Source organism: Lycium ferocissimum, chromosome 5, assembly GCF_029784015.1.
Source record: "Lycium ferocissimum isolate CSIRO_LF1 chromosome 5, AGI_CSIRO_Lferr_CH_V1, whole genome shotgun sequence".
In the NCBI taxonomy this organism is placed as follows: Eukaryota; Viridiplantae; Streptophyta; class Magnoliopsida; order Solanales; family Solanaceae; genus Lycium; species Lycium ferocissimum.
This window is the reverse complement of record NC_081346.1, coordinates 15,603,384-15,626,206: the sequence shown is the minus strand read 5'-3', so window position 1 is coordinate 15,626,206 and position 22,823 is coordinate 15,603,384. Positions and strand designations below refer to the sequence as shown.

The window sequence follows — 22,823 nt, the reverse complement described above, 5'->3', positions numbered from 1 at the left end:
CATCCAAAACAATGTCGAAAAATAATCTTATCCTTAACTTCCCGCGATTGTCTTAAAATATTCCGACGTTCAAAATGCGGGATATAACATATAACCTCTGAATGGTGGAGAGGAAGAAACCATGGTAAGTTTAAACCCTCCTATGAATTTATTGATTTTTTTTTCTGTTAGAGGCTGAGCGTCCACTAAACATAGTATGGAGGGACCTGGTTGTGTACCAGTTCTCTTATGCAATGCAGTATGTAAAGGACACCGGATGTTACCGTGAAAAACTCCTTGCTCAAGGGATTAAAAATCACGACCTACCCCAGTAGGATTTCAACTCCACTGCACGAGCAACTTCAGATTACAACCTATCGTAAGCTAGGAACTAACTCCCATAATCCCTAAACCCTTACAATGGTGACAACCTAGGAACTAACTCCCGTAGTCCCTCACCTTTGCAATACACCGATTGCAAATACCTCCACTTGACTAACTCTAGCCAAGGAAACTAAGGTTGACTACCCCTAGCCTAAACCAACTAATACACCTAAGCTAACTCTAGCCAAGGGTACCACTTAATAGATTGAAAGGTAAACTTCCTAACAACTACTAAGAATTTGAAATACCTACAACAGCTTCCTTTTTGGGAAGAGTAGGTTTACAATTTTAGCACAAGAGGACAAAGACTTACAACAACATAAAGGACTTAGACTAAATCTGTATCTGGATCGGGTTCTTCAATTTTGCAAGTGACTTGTTCGTGTGATCAGTTGAAATCTTATGACGACAGCGTTTTTCCAATTTAGGTTAGGTTTTTCGAGTGATAGACAATATGTTGCAACATGTTATACATATATATAGTGGGAAGCATGTGGGAGGGATGGAGACCACTCATTCAATATTTGACCTAAAGCACGGGCCAGCTCAATTGCTGTACTTGTGTGCAGTGAGCAGTTCGGCTTTACAAATGTTCTTCATCGTGCAAGATGCACAGAGAGCGCATCACGTACTGTCTCTAGCTGGTTCTGAAATCAGTTTGACAATCATCAAAACACGAACGCACTTAAGCTTATCAATTTTCCCATTTTTGATGATGAGAAACGTATAGATAATGTTCCTCCTGAGAACCAGATCCCACTTGTTCCCCCTGGTATGCAGACCATCATTTTGAATGCACCTGCAACATGTTAGCAACAAAATACACCGTAAAACCAGTTCACCCATAAAGGGTCCTTTTAAAGGGTCTTTTCAATCATAACACATGTCAATTTTCCAAAGGCTTCTCTCTCGATTTTAGCTCATTCATTTCATCACTATATAGTATCTCTCACTATCTTCCCCCTTTTGGCATCATCAGAGATATATAAGGCACAACCAATAGGATACCAGTTATACTAACACCGAGTAACTAGAGTAGTATATCAAAACAAAAAGGGCAAGTGAGAGCAAGCTAGCAAAAAGGTGCAATAACAGAGTAATCACAAGATAGATAATAGTTTAAACAATACAATCATATGTTAAACGAACTACTATTATACCAACAGGAGGAGATAAGGTGTTACACCTCGTACTTCATGCGTCATTGTCGTTGTAAGCTAGCTAACTGTAACACCATACCTTTACGTTCATATGTGTCATAGGTAATCTATGTGAACTAGGAGGAATTAAGTCACTCATAAGGGAAAAGATGGTAAAATGGTGTCAAAAAGATTTCATAAGGATTTGAGGTTAAACGAATTGAAGAAAATAAGTTTTGTCGAAATTCGAAATGTTGGTTTATCGAAGAAAATGACTTTACGGACCGTATTTTAGAAATACCCGATGTGTTTGATAAATTTTGTTTTTGAAACAATTATATATTGTTTTGACATGGTAAATGTTTACTTTTAAGTGAAAACCTTCTTGAAAAAAAGAGAGAGATAAATATGATTTTTAATTCCATATTGTATACTTTTATTGACTAAGTAATGAAATTTATTTACATAGTATTTTAACTAGTAATACGCGTTGGTACTACCCAACAAGGTATTTGTAAATTTATTTCCTACGTAACTGGTTAGCATGAATTGTATTATATTCTAGGAGCAACCTTAAAAAGGAAGGGCTGCACGTTAGCCACGTTTTGGATATATTTTCTTACACATCATCACCCCCACCCTATATTTAATTCATAGCTCTAGCTTAAGTTAGTGATAGACATTAGTTTACTTCATTCCTGAGAATTCCAATACATTCCAAACCAAATCCATTAGATAGCAATCATATTATAATTTCCTGAAGCAACTCACCAATTTAGTTAAGTAAATGCCAACCGATATAGAGCTAACCTCTATGTATACATAGGTAGCAATCTGATTCTTGCATCAATTCTCAGAACGTACACCCAACTATATATGCAGATCTGAACTCTTTTACATGCTCAAATGATAAATGTAGGAGGATCATTTTATGTTGTACTTGAGTACTCAAATCTTCGCATAATTCTTTCATCCCGGAAAGAGATTAGTATTTTTGGAGTCGCGTGAAACTCACGGGACTACCGTTAGCTAGGCAATCACCCAAGGTATGTAGGGCTCACTTTTCTTCATTTTTGGCACGATCTACGTAACCTTGATAAAATCGTGGTATTGGTTCATAATAACTCCATTCTTAGGTATGTATATGGTTCCTTGTTCATTCTATCATGTTGGTAAAGTGTTAACTCACAAGTAAATTCATAAGTCGTATGTTAGGAGTTCCCTAAAGTGAACTGTGAATGAGTCGAGATACTCCTTGGGTGAGTCGCATACTTGCATCTATTACTTACTGTACTGCCATAGCGGCCTACGGCGTTATATACGTGATACATACTATACATATAAGATTGCCCACAGAGACTGATATGTTATATACATGATATTTCCCACAGAGGTATACAACGTTATACATGCGATATATATATATGTGTGTGTGTGTGTGTGTGTGTGTGTGTGCAGATGATATTGCCATAAGGGCCTACGGTGTTATATACGCAGTCATCTTGCAAAGCTGTGCATTCACGGTAGTTGGTCAGTGTCAGACCAGGTGGTATCCCTACTTTCATTTGAGTTGTTCCTTACTGTTCGTTTCAGTTACTACTTATGCTCTACATATTCAGTACATTTTTCGTACTGACGTCCCTTCTGGGGCGCAGCGTTGTGTTTCATGGCCGAAGGTACGGATCGATAGTGTCACACCCTAATTTCCGATAGGGCATTATGGGCACCCGACCCCTACCTAGGGCCGAGCGAACCCGCTGACTTCCGTAATACTCATAATCATACTGGGCCCGCAAAACATGACATAAGTACATAATGAAAATTTTTCGAAAAATAAACATGCTTTTCATCTTTTTCAAATCAAATAAAGTCTGCAATCGTATGAAATCTGTAATATAATGCACAACAATGCATCGGCTTATATAGCCGCTTGCAAACAAATACGACATATCATACACTCGACACCGTTCCGCAAAGTCTCTAACATAACTCCGATATCATAACATAAGCACCCCGACTCGCGCCACTCCGGGAGAAAATGGAGCTCGCCAATCCCGCCGGAACATCTTCTACTCATCCGCATATACCGCGCGCGGCACGAAACGCGACCCCCGAAGAAAGGGGGTCAGTACGGAATATGTACTGAGCATGTAAAGCATAGCATACTGAAAACGAGGTCATAACCGAAATAAGGAGTACAGACAGTGAGCATAATAACCAGAATACTAAAATGCTTGTATCTGAAACACAAATCGTACACCAGAGGTACAGAAGACAAATATAATAATCAGAATGTCAAGATACTTACTCCTGAAATACGAATCATGCATATCCATGTCATGTATCATATCCGGCCCATAATGGGACTGAGTGACATAAGTAAATGATCATCATATGCTTATCGTAACACATCATAACATCATAACTTATCACATGAGCTGACATTAACCGATGTGGGATTGGCCTAAACCAGTGTGGGATTGGCCTAAACCAGTGTGGGATTGGCCTAAACCAGTGTGGGATTGGCCTAAACCAATGTGGGATTGGCCTAAACCAATGTGGAATTTGCCTCATCATTGGGTTTGCCCCACCACTGGGTTTGCCCCACCATTGGGTTTGCCCCACCACCGGCTCTGATACCAACAGATCATATTCCAGAATCCATACATATAACATATAACGTGTCCCGCCCTCCAGCCGAGGGACTCGGTAAACAGAATCATCATATCATCATATATCACATCATATCATCGTATATCATATCATATCATCGTATGCGGTTCATAATGGGACCCGGCGGACAGAACGTGGTCGCCACTCCATCTGGGCGCCACAACACATCATACTTCGGAATATAGCATACCTCCGAACACATCATACTCCGTATCACATCATATATCATATCACATCATACTTCGAAAAACACATCATATTTCGGAATATAGCATAGTGCGCACGATAACATACCTACCGGACTCGGCGAAAGAAGTAATAACAGAATGCACGAACAGAATCGTGGAAAATCATATGCAATACAAAACACTTACAAAGACCCAATAGGATACTCAAAACGAACTGTTAGTTCAAGACCGAAACAATAGTCAAATCAGGTTTTCTTCCGAATATCACTCGGGAACATATCAAACCGAACTTCAGAAACCATAGTCACGTATCAAAATCATATGCATAAAAATCCTCATTTCAGACTCAACAGATAAATAAGTAATCATACTCGGGGGTCGGAAAGATAGTCATATTAAGTTCTTTCAAAAAGTCGTTAGCACTATACAAAGGAAAGCCGCGGGACCCACGGACGAGCGTCAACCCCATCCGGGCCCGTCTATGAAAGTTAAAGTCATTACTCGTCATGAAATCATTTGCGAAGATATCAAAGCGATCCGAGCCTTTTCTTGAAAGTTACGGTCGTTTGTAGTTTCGGAATCGTTTAGGAACAAAACTTTTATGCAACTTTTGAAATTTAGTCACTTTTGAAATTTAGTCATACAAAAGACATAAGATCCTTGCGGAACAACCGGTTACATAGCATTTCAAATCCAATCGTATCAAAGACATACGGTCCATAGCTTGACCACATTAAGGATGCCAACATCAAGAAGCAAATATGAATCATAAACATGCTCGGATTTTAAGAATAGAATTACCCCCAAGGCTCATAACATATCACAACTTACTTGCGTCTAGGACATGCCAAAAGGAAAGAAGGATAAGCTTTACATACCTCATTTGCTTTCTAGGCTAATCCAAACTCAAGTCTCGGCTGCTCAAAATCTACAACAAGGTCATTAGGCATCGACCATTAGTCATAAGCACGTAGGAATCCAATTCCAAGTTAGCACTTGACCTACAGAAATTTGGGCAGCACTTCCCCTATAATTTCCACAACCCCGAGAATTCAACTCGGCCAAATCTTCAACAACAATACCAACAATTAATTCAAAATGCATTCTAACGTCAATAACTCATTTCTACAAAATTCGACAACATTTCCATTTACGTTCAAATTAGCCACTTACAATCAAACCAACACTAATGCACACATATTCAAGTACTAATCCGAAACCATTCAAACAAGATTCAAGAACACTTCAACCAATCTACACAACATTCCACACGGCCCAACCAACTTGCAACCTTACCCGAAACCCTCCAATTTCCATAGGAACAACAACAACACATGTTTTTCTTCCAAATTCATAAACTACATCAATAATCCGCGTTTTAACAACATCATTCTCATAAATTCCAAACCATATTAAAATCACATTATCTTCTCTAACAACTTACAAACGACTCCAACTTCCATTTAAATCATTAAACCATCATTTTCATTATGGAATCCATATCAACAACAACCAAAATATTAAATAAAAATTAGTTCATCACTCCAACATAACCAACACCTACACGGCTTCACTTCAACATACCATATTTCATGAATTTCCACACACCACAACACATATAAACCATCCATAACATATGAAAAGAGGATTAAAACTTACCTTCTTCACTTAGTTCTTCAACATTTTCTTGTTCCCATGCTCCGCTAATTCCAAATGAAATTATATTCGTGACTATGCATTGTCCGGGCTTCGATTAGTACTTCGTTGCTTGAAATTTCACTCAAAATCCTCAATTTTAGGTGGCATGAGAGGGCCTTTTTATGGCTGAATTTTCTGGAAATATTGGGAACTTTTGTGCTGAAAAAAATGAGATTTCTGTCCCTTAAAATGGAATGCTGAAGTCGGTTTTACTGTAGCTACAGTACCGCAGGAATGCTGTTTCTACGTCGACAGTTTAGTTTGTAACGTCTATAATTCTCTACTCCAATCTCCTATCAATGAACGGTTTGTTGCATTACAAACTAAACTGGACGAACTTCATTTTAGAATTTTGAAACACCTTAAAACTCCACATATACTATGAGATATGCGTCTCCAAAGTTGACTAAAATCCGTCCCGCGTTTCTCAAATTTTTGTCGAACTTATTTTCTTTAATTTGCTCAATCCCGAAATATTCTGAAATTCTCCATATATGATATTTATCACTTATTACACTAATAATGGCCATGTTCTCGTGTTTCAAAATATTCTTTCCCGATTACGACTTTCGAGATCGTAATTCACCTTTTTTCTTCGTTGTTACGTACTCTCCATGGCTTGTGCCTTTCAAAACATCCCATTACTACGATGAGGTACATGTCAAACTCATGCTCTGAAAACGCGGGGTATAACAGATAGGGTGGTCCGACTCCTCCTCAGTAGGTGTTGATCAGCTGGGTCAGAGTTGCGCTCCTTTCTTTTTGGAGCAACGGTCTTGGAGGTTTAGGTATATGCATGTGAGCTTTAATTTTTGGGTATGACGAGGGCCTTATCCCAACGTGTGGTCTTGAATATATACTCTTAGAGGCTTGCAGACTATTGTCTAGTCGTATGTCAGTTTGTTAGTTCAGTTGATTTGTATAATAAGGTATCGATTCTTCTTTTAATGGCCTTATCGGCTGCTGTCCATATTGTATATAGTTGTTGATGGAAGTTCTGCTACTCGTGGAATACTTTTGTTCCTTCTTGTAGTTGGTTATATGATATTCTTATCGTCACATAGCTCATTTCTAAAGTTCAGATGCCACAGTGGTACACTCAGGTCCTTAGGTGCTGGGTGCTAGCCACACCCCCGATTTTGGGATGTGACAAACTTAGTATTAGAGAAGGTCTGTCCTAGGGAGTCTGCAAGCCGTATCTAGTAGAGTCTTGGTTATGGGTGTATTGTGCACCACACCTATAAACAGGAGGCTACAAGATATTTAGGAAAAAATTCCTTTCTTCTTGATCTAGAGATTGTGCGATAGGGCTGAGTCGTAAGTGTTCACTTCTAAACTTCATTTTATTTATATTCTCAGCAATGACTAACACTACGTGATGACAGGCGGCTATATAATTTATACAGAGATTAGATGATGAGACGGGAGGAGGCATCAGTCAGGGCATTTTAGCCAAGATGGTCAATGTAAATAAGACCGACTGGTCCTGAAAACTTGATGATGCTCTTTGGGCCTACAGAACAGCATTCAAAAAGCCCATTGAAACTTATGCTTATTGGCTGGTGTTTGGCAAGGTGTGCCATCTGCCAGTCGAACTTGAACACAAGGCCATGTAGGCATTGAAGAAGCTGAATATGGATTGGGAGGAGGCAACCTAGCTTAGGTTATTTCAACTGAATGAGATGGATGAAATCTGTTACCAAGCATATCAGAGTGCAGCCTTGTACAAGGAGAGGATAAAGCACTACCATGATTAAAAGGTCCTCAAGCGGGACTTTCAGAAAGGTGATGATGTCCTTCTGTACAACTCAAGGCTGAAGCTTTTACCGAGCAAATTAAATCCAGATGGTCCGGGCCTTTCCAAGCGGTAAGTGTTTCACCCAATGGCGCAATTCAATTGAAGTTCGGAGATAGAACTCGAACCTTTAAGTTGAATGGCCAAAGGGTGAAGCATTACCATTGGTACATTGATGGAGACAGGATCATTGGTAAGCACTGTTTGAAGCATGGCTACACTCCTGAACCGGAGTAAAATGGTAATACCGTCGTGCTGCGACGTTAAATCAAGCGCTGCTTGGGAGGCAACCCAAGGTTTTAAGGTTTTGTGTTTTTTTTCTTTGTTTTTTGTTGTTGTTGTAGTAGTTTTTGTGCTGCTTGATGTTTGCTTGTGTGTTTAGGACTACATATGCGTGTAAAGTTATAGCACCGACTACAATGTCTTTGCTATATTTTCTTACACATCATCACCCCCACCCTATATTTTTATTCATAGCCCTAGCTTAAGTTAGTGGTAGACATTAGTTTACTTCATTCCTGAGAATTCCAATACATTCCAAACCAAATCCATTAGGTAGCAATCATATTATAATTTCCTGAAGCAACTCACCAATTTAGTTAAGTTAATGCCAACCGATATAGAGCTAACCTCTATGTATACATAGGTAGCAATCTGATTCTTGCACCAATTCTCAGAACGTACACCTAACAATATATGCAAATTTGAACTCTTTTACATGCTCAAACGATACATGTAGGAGGATCATTTTATGTTGTACTTGAGTACTCAAATCTTCTCATAATTCTTTCAGCCCGGAAAGAGATTAGTATTTTGGAGTCGCGTGAAACTCACGGGACAACCGTTAGCTAGGGAATCACCCAAGGTATGTAGGGCTCACTTTTCTTCATTTTTGGCATGATCTACGTAAGCTTGATAAAATCGTTGTATCGGTTCATAATAACTCCATTCTTAGGTATGTATATGGTTCCTTGTTCATTCTATCATGTTGGTAAAGTGTTAAGTCACAAGTAAATTCATAAGTCGTATGTTACGAGTTTCCTAAAGTGAACTGTGAATGAGTTGAGATACTCCTTGGGTGAGTCACATACTTGCATCTATTACTTACTGTACTGCCATAGCAGCCTACGGTGTTATATACGCGATATATACTATACATATGAGATTGCCCACAGAGGCTGATATATTATATACATGAGATTTCCCACAGAGGCCTACAGCGTTATACACATGATATATATATCTGTGTGTGTGCAGCTGATATTGCCATAAGGGCCTACGACATAATATACGCGGTCATCTTGCAAAGTTGTGCATTCACGGTAGTTGGTCAGTGTCAGACCAGGTGGTATCCCTACTTTCATTGAGTTGTTCCTTACTGGTCGTTTCAGTTACTACTTATGCTCTACATATTCAGTACATCTTTCATACTGACGTCCCTTCTGGGGCGCTGTGTTGTGTTTCATTCCCGCAGGTACGGACAGACAGGGTGGTCTAACTCCTCTTCAGTAGGTGTTGATCGAGTTTGCCGGGTCGAGTTGCGCTCCTTTCTTTTGTAGTCGTTAAATTTGGAGGTTTAGGTATATGCATGTGAGCTTTACTTTTTGGGTGTAGCGGGTCGATATTTTTTCCGATTCGTATTTGCACTTGCCTCATTTAAAAGGAAAGTGTCCCAGGAAAGTACGGTTGTCAATCATACCGGGAAAAAGAAAAAATATATCTCTACGTGATGGTGCTCTAAATGGACTTTATTTTTAGAGTCGCCACCTAATTTTTAGGAAATTAGGAAAAACCAATTCGAAAAGGGTTCATTTAAAACGGCTAACTTTTAAAAGAAACCTAATCTAACCAAAGTATGGGGAAGGGTTCTGGTGATCCCCCGGGGAAGGTGTTAGGCACCCCAGTATTAAAGATCCGTAAAATACGGTTGACCTACGGGTTCTAATAGTATGCCTTTGTAGATATGAATTATTTATAGTGAAAAAATTATTTTAGCTTATATTTCCGCAACAAAATAGTTTAGTCATTCATATAAAAATATGTCATATTTCAAGAAACGAAAGTGGTGAAATTTCGCCCAAAATTGGGCATTTTGGGTATCGCTAGAACACCTAGATTAAAACCCGAAGCCATTAACCTAAGTAGAACACTACGTAAGCCCACCCAAGTTTAGAAAAAAGGTTTTTTTTTTTTTTTTTTTTTTATAGTTTTTATTAAGTGTAGAAAATAGTTTTAAGGCATACTACTAATAACTATATGTTAATCATATTTCATGTTTTACTACCATTAACCATACTTTAGCTCAATTTAGTCCTTTTAATTTTTAAATTGTCCAAGTTTTACAACAGTCCAAGTTGGTCCAAATAAGTCCCAAATCAGTCCATGAATAATTTATAGTCCATAAGTCTCCATAACAGTCCATAAGTTGTTAAAGAGTCCAAATCAGTCCCATACTTTATGAAAAAACCATTTATTTTTGGTCCAACATTTATAAAATCAGACCCTTTCACGTTATATCAATTTCTTCAAAAATCATTTTTTGCAAAGTATGAAAATAAGGTTTTGATGACTTTAATTGAGTAATAACTAATTTAAGGAGTCCCAATTTTTATAAGCAAATAATTTTAAATTGAAGTACACAGATATATGAGATAGAGGGTTTGGGCCGACCAAGCCCAATAGAAAAAAGTATTATGCAACGGGGTAACCTCGGGTCCAAAATGCATACGCTTCATATATATGCTCCGAGAAGTAGGTGACTCAATCTAGATGTGTTGTTGAACCCTGTTGGAGCCCACCAACGGATTGTAGGTGGACAAAGACAATGAAGAGTAAACACAACATTAGAATACATCAATGATTTTAAACTAAGTACAAAAATTAAAAGGCTACAATAATTTTTACAAGGCAAAAAATTTAATTACAACATTATTGGGCCGAGCCAAAATATGATGGTCAACTATAGCAGCTAAGAAAGGTAATAAGGTTGCCCAAATTTGAAACAGGCCCATCAGTAATAGTAAGGGCCCAAGGAGGAATGCCCAGAAATTTTCCAAGTGTCGAGAGCTGTTATACACTTGATATACACCAAGTATACATTTTATGGAGAGCAAAATCTTAGTGGTTTACCCTCCAAGTATACTTGATATACATCCTACTTAATCATTTCAATTTCCAAAAATCAAAACCAGAGTAAAATCCCCAAGAACTTCATTTTTTAACCAAGCACTTTAGACTACCAATTGGTTTTAAAGCATAGCAAATTCTTGCTAATCAATATCCATACAACACCTAAAGGCCTGCTATATTTACTTAGATTTAGCTTAAGGTCTTAACACTAATACACACATAAGTCTATAGGGGTGTCAATATACCAAGCTAAACACTAATACACACACAAGTCTAGAGGGGTCTCAATATACCAAGCTAAACACAAATAGACTCACAAGTTTAAAGGGGTGTCAATATACTAAGCCAAGTAAAGCAGAGGGTTTGGAAGACAACAACCACAATAACTAGAATATAGCAGCAAATAGGGGACTCCTAATGACATGATCAAACCATAAGGATGCAAAATGAGAGCAGGGTAAAGTTATGTCACAACTAAAACAAAGAAAACAATCAAGGCAGCTCGAATCCTATAATCGACTCTCTCCATAAGTCAAAATGACGAGTTGAAATGAAAGGGATAGACTAGTTTTAAGATATGGGGTACATGATACTCAATCTTAAGCTCAAAATAGACACAATAGACATGGTTCAGGCAAGGAATAGATAGCACAGGATAGCATTCAAATCAACAAATGCACAAGAGAGAGAAAATGATCATCTCAATGTAGGTATCACATCCAGTTATCCTAAAAACAGTTTTGACCTCATTCTTGGTCTCCTTTTACTAGTTTTAATGGCCTATGTGGGGTAGGAAATCTCAAGCACACTATGACCCTATGTTTAGTATAAAGAACATAAGCCACAAAGAGCAAGTTTTATGAACACTACAAGTAAGTAAGACATAGGGAAATCTCAAAAATTCAGAGGCAAGAATCAACCTATAAACTATCCTCAATCCCTTCTACTTCAATTTTAATACAAAAAGCCAGGTTCTTATAACTTTTTTATTCTTATTGCTTTCTCACAATCCCAGACACCAAGTTAACAAATACACACAAGATTCAGGGTACTTATACTTTCAGAGATTAACTATGCAAGCTTCAAATCTTTTAACTTTCATTTTAATCTAATTCTCAACCTAGACAGTTTCAAACCGATTCAAGAAGGTCATTTTTATCTTTATATACTCAGCAATGTTCAAGAATGACTGAATAAGGTAAGTAGGCAAGCAAACAAGTAACTAATCTAGTCTTATTTTTAGCAATCAAAGTAAATAATGTCAAATGGTCTAGAAACTTTCTCTTTTTATTAACATCAAGTTAAACTAGTGGCAAGAATCATTATCAGTTTCACTCATACAAAAAAAATAAGGTGTCACAGAATCAGGTAGCAAGTATAAAACTATTTTCCTCGGCCAATTTTAGCTTAAACAGGTCCAGGCACATGTCACAGGTTTATTATTTTCCAGGCTTCTAAATTCTAATTTCAGCCTAACTTTAAGTCATAGGGGTCTCAACTAATCACTAAGATCATTTTAGTTCATAGTCAGTTCATGAAGCATCAACAGGATTCCCAATGATGGTTTACACTTGGTCTTATTTAGAATTTACATACAAAAGTCCAAAACAAAAGATAGCAGTCAGCAGGGGTCTTATTAAGTTACAAAGAGTGATTAAGACAAGATCAAACAAGTTCACAAGAATCAGCGGAGCATGAGTCTATCCTAGGTGTAAATATGGATCAATTAAGATCACAGTAAGTCATAGACAGTAGGGAGTTCACATGGAAACACTTACAAATTTGGAGGAAATTAAACTATGTTCATAAAGGATCATGATTCTATCCTAGGTCACAAAAACATCACACTTAGGCTAGACAACATAAGAAAGAGTAAAAAACATATGCATATATAGGTCTAAAATTACAAACAACTAGCAAGGCAAGTACAAGCAAGCAAGCACTCTATTTGTTTTTCAAAAGCAAATTTTGGTCTCTGTTTTAGCATGATAGTAAACTCAACAAGGTTCAAATCTTAATCAACTCATAGCACAGTTTCAGAAAAGAAATTTTAATCAAAGATCAAGCCTCCAAGAATCAAGCACACAGAGGGAAAGAAAAAGAAACTGAGCTACTACTAAGTTCCATTTCCTTTTTTTTACTTTCTATGTTCAGTTCAAACCCCTTTTTTACACTTCTACCTATTCAACAACAAGAATACATGAAGTCTGCCTATTTAACACTTTAAATTCTAAACAAAGACATAAGCAGTTTTCATAACAATCTAGGTGAAGGACTAGTAAAAGGAAGGAAGATAGGTTATCACAAGAATGAGACCCACTCACAATAGTTTGGGTAAAACACCCTCTCTTTCTTCCTTTTTAGGCAATTTTCAGATAAATACTAACCAACACACATAGGTTTAGGAATAAGCTTCAAGATTTCAAAACTCTAATTAGCCAGAAAGTTTCAGGAACTCAAACTACCTTTTCCAAAAAATATTAGACTGCTGAAGGTGATTCATGAACAATAAGAGACACAGGATTAGTTTTTGATTTCTATAAACTTAAACTTAGCAAATTTCTGGAAAATTCAAGTTCTTTATAATGAAACCAAGTTGGAAGACATGTATTAGATTTTTTGAAAATCATTTAGGTCAAGAACAATGCCAAACAAGCAACTAAAAAACGGATTCAGTCTAAAATTAACAAGACAAGATCATTTTCATAGCATAATGAGCAGAAATTAGTAAGAACAAAGCTGAATACCTAAATTTCTAATGAAACAGTACCAAGTTCTAACAAGAATCAACATAACAAAGCTAGAATCTCAAATAACATACTATAACAAGACTAAATTCACAATACAACCAATCATGTCTTATTCTTTAAGTTCCAGAGTCCAAAAAAAAAAAAAAAACAAAGAGAACCTTAAACATGATTCAAATCAACTCAATCACATTATAGCAACTTAAACATTGTTAAAACTATATTATCAACTAAACTAAGGCAGAAATGTATTCAAATCAACAAACCAAAGTCTCCAAGCACATATTTAAGCAATAAGACAGTTATTCAAGCTCATATAGGTACTGAAATTGAATAAAATCAGAGAATAGTGATATTATCTCTTGCAAAGGCAACCCAAAGATCAAATGGAGAGATTGAATCAATTTTCTTCAACAACAATCACTCAAAAACCTTTTGCGAAGCCCTTTTCTTCTTGATTTTCAGAATATAATATAGTATTTTCGGTAATATCTTATGTATTATAGTAGTATATTGTAGTATATGTATAAACTTGGTAGTATAGGTATATAAGTAATAGAGTTTTAGGCAGATTATTATGAAGAACTCAAAAACCCTAGCAGTCGAGTAGTATGAGTTCAATAAAAAAATCCCCCCCAAAATATCACAACCTCTTTCTATTTATAGCATGCAAAAATCAATTTAGGGATAAAAATGGAAGATTCTAGGTTTTCCTAACCGAATTTCCCCCTAAATTCCCAATCTTATCACAAAAATCAAATTCAAACAAGTAATGACAAAATAAATACTGCACATCATACTAAATCGTACTCAAATCCCTAAATTTTCGCAAATCGTGCAACAGCAAGGATCAATATAGTACAAACTAGAAAAAATCCAAAATAAATTGTACCAATGTTGTATCAAATCAGAACGTTGGAAAAAAAGGACAACACATGTCCTCAATGATGAGGATCCTTGAGGGATAACAACCTTAATCGTCATTTTGGCATCTTGGTGTGATAGCACAAGATGGCTAAGGGTTCCACGACCCCGCCCATGGCATATCACACTGCCTAATGACGCGGTTTTTCCTCCCCCAAAGATTGTCAGGGTGGCACCGGAGTGGTGGCGCCTTGGTGGCGATGAAGGACAAACCCTAGCCGCCATGGTTTTCTCTTAAAAGAGAGAGATGAAGTTAGGGTAATGTAAATGATGCATAAAATTAAAAGGGGGGGGGGGGGCGGGGTGAAGTATATTATTTACTCCCTCCCTTTATAAAATATAATACATACTTTAAAAATATAACATATAGTTTAAGTTAATTAGCTTAAAACGCCCTCGTAAAATAATATTTGACGAAATAAAAATTATAATACATCGTTTTAAAACAAGCCCAATATTGATATACTCCGGAGAATATTTAAAAATGTAAAAAATGCGGTATGTCGTCTTAATTAACAATTTTCCCGAGTTAAATGGAGATATGTATTTCCTTTTTGAATTATATTTATGAAAGTAAATAACTCGTAATTTTCTTGCAATTGTCAATTTTTACAGAATAATAATTAAATGTCAATTTTTGTAATTTTCTCGGGATTTTGAAATTTTAATTTTTTGAGGGTGCATCCTTGCTCCGTCTTTGACTCGGGAATTTTGAAAATTAAAATACGCATCTTATGAGGTGAAAATTAGGTGTCAACATTGGGTATGACGAGGGCCTTGTCCCGTCGTGTGGTCTTGTATATATATATATATATATATATATATATATATATATATATATATATATATATATATATATATATATATATATATATACTCTTAGAGGCTTGCAGACTGTTGTCTAGTTGTATGTCAGTTTGTTAGTTCAGTTGATTTGTATAATAATGTATCGACTCTTCTTTTGATGGCCTTGTCGGCTGCTGTCCATATTGTATATAGTTGTTGATGGAAGTTTTGCTACTCGTGGAATACTTTATTTCTTCTTGTGGTTGGTTATCTGATATTCTTATCGTCACATAGCTCATTTCTAAAGTTCAGATGCCATAGTGGTACGTTCAGGTCCTCGGGTGCTGGGCGCCAGCCACACCCTCGATTTTGGGGTGTGACAAACTTGGTATCAGAACAGGTCTGTCCTAGGGAGTCTGCAAGCCGTATCTAGTAGAGTCTTGGTTATGGGTGTGTTGTGCATCACACCTATAAACAGGAGGCTACAGGATATTTAAGAAAAAAAAAATCCTTTTTTCTTGATTTAGATTGTGCGATAGAGCTGAGTCATGAGTGTTCACTTCTAACCTTCATTTTATTTATATTCTCAGTAATTCCTAACACTACGAGACGACAGGCGGCTATACAATTTATACAGAGATTAGATGACGAGGCAGGAGGAGGTATCAGTCCGGGCCACCCGCTAATTTGAATCCGCATGAGCCTCGGAACGAGGCTGACTCTCAAGCTTCTGGAGCAGCACCCCTACCTCTTCTTGGGGGGTAGAGGTGAGCTGATGTTCCTCTGGTTCCTCTTCCAGTTGCACCTGACCCGGATTTGGATATGCAGAGCGCAGTGCAGTTATTGACTAGACTTGTGGCCTCTTAAGCCCAACAGCAGGCTCCAGATACTGGTGACAGAGCAGTGAGTGCAAGGGCAGGGGACTTCATTAACTTGGCACCTCCAGAATTTACGGGGACGGACCCAAATGCTGATCCACAGGATTTCCTAGATCGTATGCAGCAGACTCTGAGGCATATGCATGCTCTGATACAGAATTGGTAGAGTTGGCCTCTTATCGACTACGCGATATGGCGGTCACATGGTACGAGACTTGGGTGCAAGCCAAGGGATCTAATGCGCCACCAGTTACTTGGGCTGAATTTTCTGAGGCTTTTTTTTAGGCAATATTTACCAATTGAGCTTCGCCGAGCCAGACAAGATAGCTTTCTACACTTGGAGCAGGGGAATATGAGTGTTCAGGAATATAGTATACAGTTTAATACGTTGGCTAGATATGCTCCTACAGTGGTGGCAGATATGAGTGACAGAGTACACCAGTTTGTTAATGGTTTGGGGCCACATTTGATAAACGATTGTACAAATGTTTTAATGAATTATGATATGGCTATAGCTCGTATTCAGGACTATGCATAGACTATTGAGGATCGTAAGAGGCGACAGAGGGCTAGTCGGGAACACGGTAGGAATCAGCATAAGAGGGCTAGGTCTGCAGGTGACATGAGTGAGTTTCGCGGTGGGCCTAGACCTCTATTTCCTAGGCGTCCAGCCCATCTAACGACTAGTGCGCTATCTCAGTTTCAGGGCCAGCAATGAGATCAGACTGTTTATTCAGGTCAGGGACAGAGTTCTCAGGCATCAGGCCCACAATATAGAGGAGAATCCAGTCAAGCAAGACCACCGTTACCTTATTGTAATCGATGTGGTAGGAATCACTTTGGGTAGTATCGTCAGAGGTCAGATGCATTTTATTCTTGTGGTCAATCGGGGCATTTTGCCAGGGATTGTCCAGAGAGGAGTAGAGGTGGCATGGCCTAACCTTCAGGGTCTGTTGTGGCTTCGTCAACTTCAGTACGCCCACTCGGGCAAGGTACTCAGGCCCTCATTGGTAGGGGCAGAGGTAGAGAAGTAGGAGCAAGAGCAAGTTCTGGTGGTCATTAGAACCATATTTTTGCTTTAGCAGGGCGACAGGACCTTGAGTCATCTACGAACGTGGTCACGGGTATATTATCCATTTCTTCTCATGACGTATATGTGCTAACTGATCCAGGTTCTACATTATCCTATATTATGCCCTTTGTTACTAGCAAGTGTGGTAAAGAACAAGAATTGTTGCGTAAATCATTTGAAGTGTCTACCCTCATAGGTGATTTTGTGATTGTTAGACGGGTATATAGAAATTGTGATATAAAGATACATGATCGTCATACAATAGCTGATTTAAATGAACTAGAAATGGTGGATTTCGATCTTATTATGGGCATGGACTGGTTGGCTTCATGTTATGCGAATGTTGATTGTGCTACAAAGGTCGTTCGCTTTAACTTTCCAAATTAGCCCGTTCTTGAATAGAAGGGAAATGTTGTGGAGCCAAAGGGTAGGTTTATTTCATACCTTAAGGCTCGAAAAATGATCTCTAAAGGATATATTTATCATCTCGTACGGGTTCAGGATTCAGAAGCAAAACCTCCAACTCTTTAGTCAATTCCTATCATTAATGAATTTCCTGACGTATTCCCTGATGAGCTTCCTTGTATTCCTCCCAAAAGGGAAATCGAATTTTCTATTTATGTACTCCCAGACACCCAACCTATAGCTATTCCTTCGCATCGAATGGTGTCTGCAGAATTGAAAGAATTGAAAGTTCAGTTGAAAGATCTTCTGAAAAAGGGTTTCATTAGACCGAGTACCTCCCCTTGGGGTGCTCCAGTGTTATTTGTTCGGAAGAAAGACGGCTCATTAAGAATGTGTGTTGATTACTGCCAACTGAACAAGGTGACTATTAAGGACACGTACCCGCTCCCTAGAATCGACTACCTGTTTGATCAGCTACAGGGTGCAAGGTGTTTCTCAAAGATTGATCTTAGATCTAGGTATAATCAGTTACGGATCAAGGAGAAAGATATCCCAAAGTCAGCCTTCCGGACCATATATGGCCATTATGAATTCCTTGTCATGTCTTTTGGCTTGATAAATGCACCAGTAACATCTATGGATCTGATGAACCGGATATTCAAGCCATTTCTGGACATCTTCGTGATAGTATTCATTGACGACATCTTAGTCTATTCCGGGTCAGAGGCGGAGCATGCGAATCACTTGCGATTAGTGTTACAAACCCTCCAAGATCATCAGTTATACACTAAATTTTCAAAGTGTGAATTCTGGTTGAATTCAGTGACATTTCTGGGTCATATTGCATTAGATGAGGGCATTAAGGTGGATGGTCAGAAGATTGAAGTACGTAAAGAATTGGCCAAGGCCTATTACTCCTACTGAGGTGCGGAGTTTCTTGGGGTTAGCTGGATATTATCAAAAGTTTTGGAGCATTTCTCCTCCATTGCTGCTCTAATGACTAAGTTGATGCATAAGGTGTCTAAGTTCTAATGGACCGATGCTTGTGAGAAGATTTTCCAGGAATTGAAAAGCCGACTAACATCAGTACCTGTCCTAGCATTACCCGAAGGATCGGAAGGGTACGTTGTGTATTTTGATGCCTCTAGAATAGGAATGGGTTGCATTCTAAAGCAAAGATGGCAGAGTTATTGCGTACACTTAAAGAAAATTGAGAAAGCACGAGCAAAATTATCCAACTCATGACCTTGAGTGAGCCGCTATGGTGTTTGCTCTAAAGATATGGTGGCATTATCTATATGCTGTTCATGTTGATATTCATACGGATCACAAGAGTTTGCAGTACATATTCCGCCAGAAGGAACTGAACTTGAGACACAGAAGATGGTTGAAGCTATTAAAAGATTATGACGTCGATATTCTATATCACCCCGGGAAGGCAAATGTTGTAGCGGACACCTTAAGTCGGAAATCGATGGGAAGTATGAAAGATGCAGAAGCGGGCAAGGTAGAAATGACTAAGGAATTATGCCGCCTAGCTAATTTGAGTGTACGACTTATAGATGCCGGTGACGGAGGAGCAATAGTGCAAAATACCGCTGAATCATCACTAGTATCTGAAGTAAAGGCGAGGCAATTTGAGGACCCCGAATTAGTTCAGATGAAGGAAAGAATCCCGATGCAAAAGAAGCCGATGTTAGAACTCTCGGGAGATGGCGTTTTCAGATATCAGGCTCGATTATGTGTACCAAACGTGAGAGGACTTCGAGAGAAGATCGTGGCAGAAATCCATCAGTCCAAGTATTCTATTCACCCTGGATCAACCAAAATGTATCATGATCTTCGGCAATTCTATTGCTGGAATAACATGAAGAAGGATATTGCGACTTATGTAGCTCGATATCCAAACTGTCAAAAAGTTAAAATCGAGCATCAGAAGCCTAGTGGTTTATTGCAGCAGATGGAGATCCCTACTTGGAAATGGAAAGCAATCAATTTGGATTTCATTACCGGGCTGCCTCGTACTTATCAAAAATTTGATTCTATTTGGAAAATCGTTAATAGGTTTACAAAATCATCCTATTTCTTACTTGTTCGGACTACTTACTCAGTTGATGATTATGCTAAGCTTTATATCAAAGAAATAGTGAGATTGCATAGTGTTCCAGTTTCGATTATATCAGACAGGGATGCCTAATTTACCGCCTAGTTTTGGAAATCATTTCAACAAAGGCTAGGTACTCAAGTGAGCTTAAGAACAGCCTTGCATCCACAGACTGACGGCCAAGCTGAGCGTACTATTCAGACGGTTGAAGATATGTTAAGGGCTTGTGTTTTAGACTTCAAGGGTAGTTGGGACGACCACTTGCCGCTTATTGAGTTTGCCTATAACAATAGCTATCATTCTAGAATCCAGATGGTCCCGTATGAAGCCTTATATGGATGGAAATGTAGATCTCCAATTGGATGGTTCGACGTGGGTGAAACGGTGTTAATAGGCTCGGAGTTAGTCTAATAAGCGGTGGAATAAAATTAAGCTTATTCAGGAGTTCTTATTGACAGCTCAATGTCAGCGCAAGTCTTATGCAGATGTTCGACGCCGCGATCTAGAGTTTGCAGTCGGTAATAGGGTATTCTTAAGAGTCTCGCCGATGAAGGGGGTTATGAGATTCGGTAAAAAGGGAAAACTTAGTCCTAGGTATATAGGGCCATATGAAGTTATCCGCAGAATCGGTCGAGTGGCATATGAATTGAATCTACCCTCGGAATTAGAAGTTGTATATCCGGTGTTTTATGTCTCAATGCTTCGAAAGTATATAGGTGATCCCTCCCACGTGACCCCAGTTGAAGATAATTAGATCACTAAAAACTTAACTTATGAAAAAGTTCCCATAGGCAGCCTAGATCGACAACTTCGAAAACTAAGGACAAAGGAGGTGGCTTCCATAAAGGTACTCTGGCGGAATAATAATAGAGAAGAAATGACCTGGGAAACCGAAGAGGATATGCGATCTAAATACCCACATCTATTTCAGTCTTCAGGCCCAAATATAGGAGCAAATAAAGCAGATGCGACTCGAAGCATATCAATATAAGATTGAGGTAAGTTATGGTTAACCTTTCTAAATTAGTACATCTATGTGGTCATGAGGGGCCAAGTAATTGTTGTGTTGATTAATACTGTTGCATTATATGATGTTAAGTGTATGGTTAGTTGAGGAACAGGTTTGGATAGTCCTATTTATAGAGGAAACTCTACCAGAATTTCTGCAACCCCCTTCAAGGAATAAGGGATAATCTTAACATTCGAGGATGAATGTTCTAGGGGGGGAAAGAGTTTTACACCTCATATTTCGTGCGTCATTTTCGTCGTAAGCTAGCTAACTGTAACACCGTACCTTTATGTTCATATGCGTCACAGGTAATCTATGTGAACTCGGAGGAATTAAGTCACTCATAAGGAAAAAGATGGTAAAATGGTGTCAAAAAGATTTCATAAGGGTTTGAGGTTAAACGAATTGAAGAAAATAAGTTTTGGAGAAATTCGGAATATTGGTTTATCAAAGAAAATGACTTTACGGACCATATTATAGAAATACCCGATGTGTTTGATAAATTTTATTTTTGAAACCATTATATATTGTTTTGACATGGTAAATGTTTACTTTTAAGTGAAAACCTTTGTGAAAAAAAGAAGAGATAAATATGATGTTTTATTCCATATTGTATACTTTTATTGACTAAGTAATGAAATTTATTTACATAGTATTTTAACTAGTTATACACGTTGGTACTACCCAGCAAGGCATTTGTAAATTTATTTCCTACCTAACTAGTTAGCATGAATTGTATTATATACTAGGAGCAACCTTAAAAAGGAAGGGCTGCACGTTAGCCACGTTTTGGATATATTTTCTTACACATCATCACCCTACCCTATATTTAATTCATAGCCATAGCTTAAGTTAGTGGTAGACATTAGTTTACTTCATTCCTGAGAATTCCAATACATTCCCATTTAATGAGCTTATCGGGCTATCACTTCGGAGTAAATTTACTACGGTGAATTTGCCTCGGGTAAAACAGTAGTCCTCTTCTTTTGTCCACTGAAATGACTTGACACATTTTACTCTAACCACCACGTGTTTTGTTAGCTAGACACCACGTGTAAAGCTGCGTTTTACCATGTATACAGATAGTCCCTCCATTTCCCGGTGGAAAGCATTAACTCTGGGGAATTGATTTGAACCGTCTTGAAGCTATCTAATGGCGAGAACACAAAACGCCTAGTTCCGCCGTCTGAAAAGACAGCCATAGGCTTCGGATTTAATGCTCTCTGCACGATGTAGAATATTCATAATTGCACCATTGATTTGATCTGTCTTGGAAACAACTATCATTTGAACTTCCATCTTTTCAACTTCCCAATTCGAATACATATAAGGCAAAGATATCTTCCATTCTTGTCACTTTCTCACTTTCCTTCTATAACAAACCCTAAATTATAATCTTTGCAATTCCATTCTCTTAAAGTTTTTAGCCCCCAACCATGTCTTCTCTTCCATTGTTAACCCAATCACCAAAGAAACTCGGCATCACCAATTCATCAATCAGAATATATTTCGATGTCTTCCCCTAACTCGAAAGAAGAACTCGAGTTTATCGCTGCCGATATTCTTCTCGCTGGTTTCAAGTTCCATGATGACTGGCGCATTTCTACCCATCTTGAGTCTGTTGAAAGAATGGAATCTTTTATTGATGCAACAACTCTCCCCAAGGTTCGAGAGGAGTGCAAATTTGCTGCCGATATTGATGTTATCAATGTAGATAAGGAGATGAGAATGACTCATCATGTTGAAGGCGTTTCCATGACCTACACTTATCCTTTTGCAATTGTCTATTCCTTCCCCATTCCGCAAATCACAGAGGACTTCTGTTGTCGCTACAGAGTTTGCATCGGGCAAATTGCTCCGTAAGTTTGGAGGTTGGTCTACTGTATGCAGCATCTAGCTAACATAGCCAATGT

General features: G+C 38.2%; 1 long non-coding RNA gene across 1 annotated transcript in view; it reads left to right on the top strand.

Annotated features, from left to right (window-relative positions):
- The first annotated feature begins 2,160 nt into the window (after positions 1 to 2,160).
- The window catches only part of LOC132056205 (uncharacterized), a 23,507-nt gene continuing 2,844 nt past the window's right edge, over positions 2,161 to 22,823 (top strand). The window contains exons 1-2 of the long non-coding RNA XR_009414743.1: positions 2,161 to 2,548; positions 2,894 to 2,940. This is a non-coding gene — a long non-coding RNA (uncharacterized LOC132056205). The remainder of the gene's footprint in view (positions 2,549 to 2,893; positions 2,941 to 22,823) is intronic.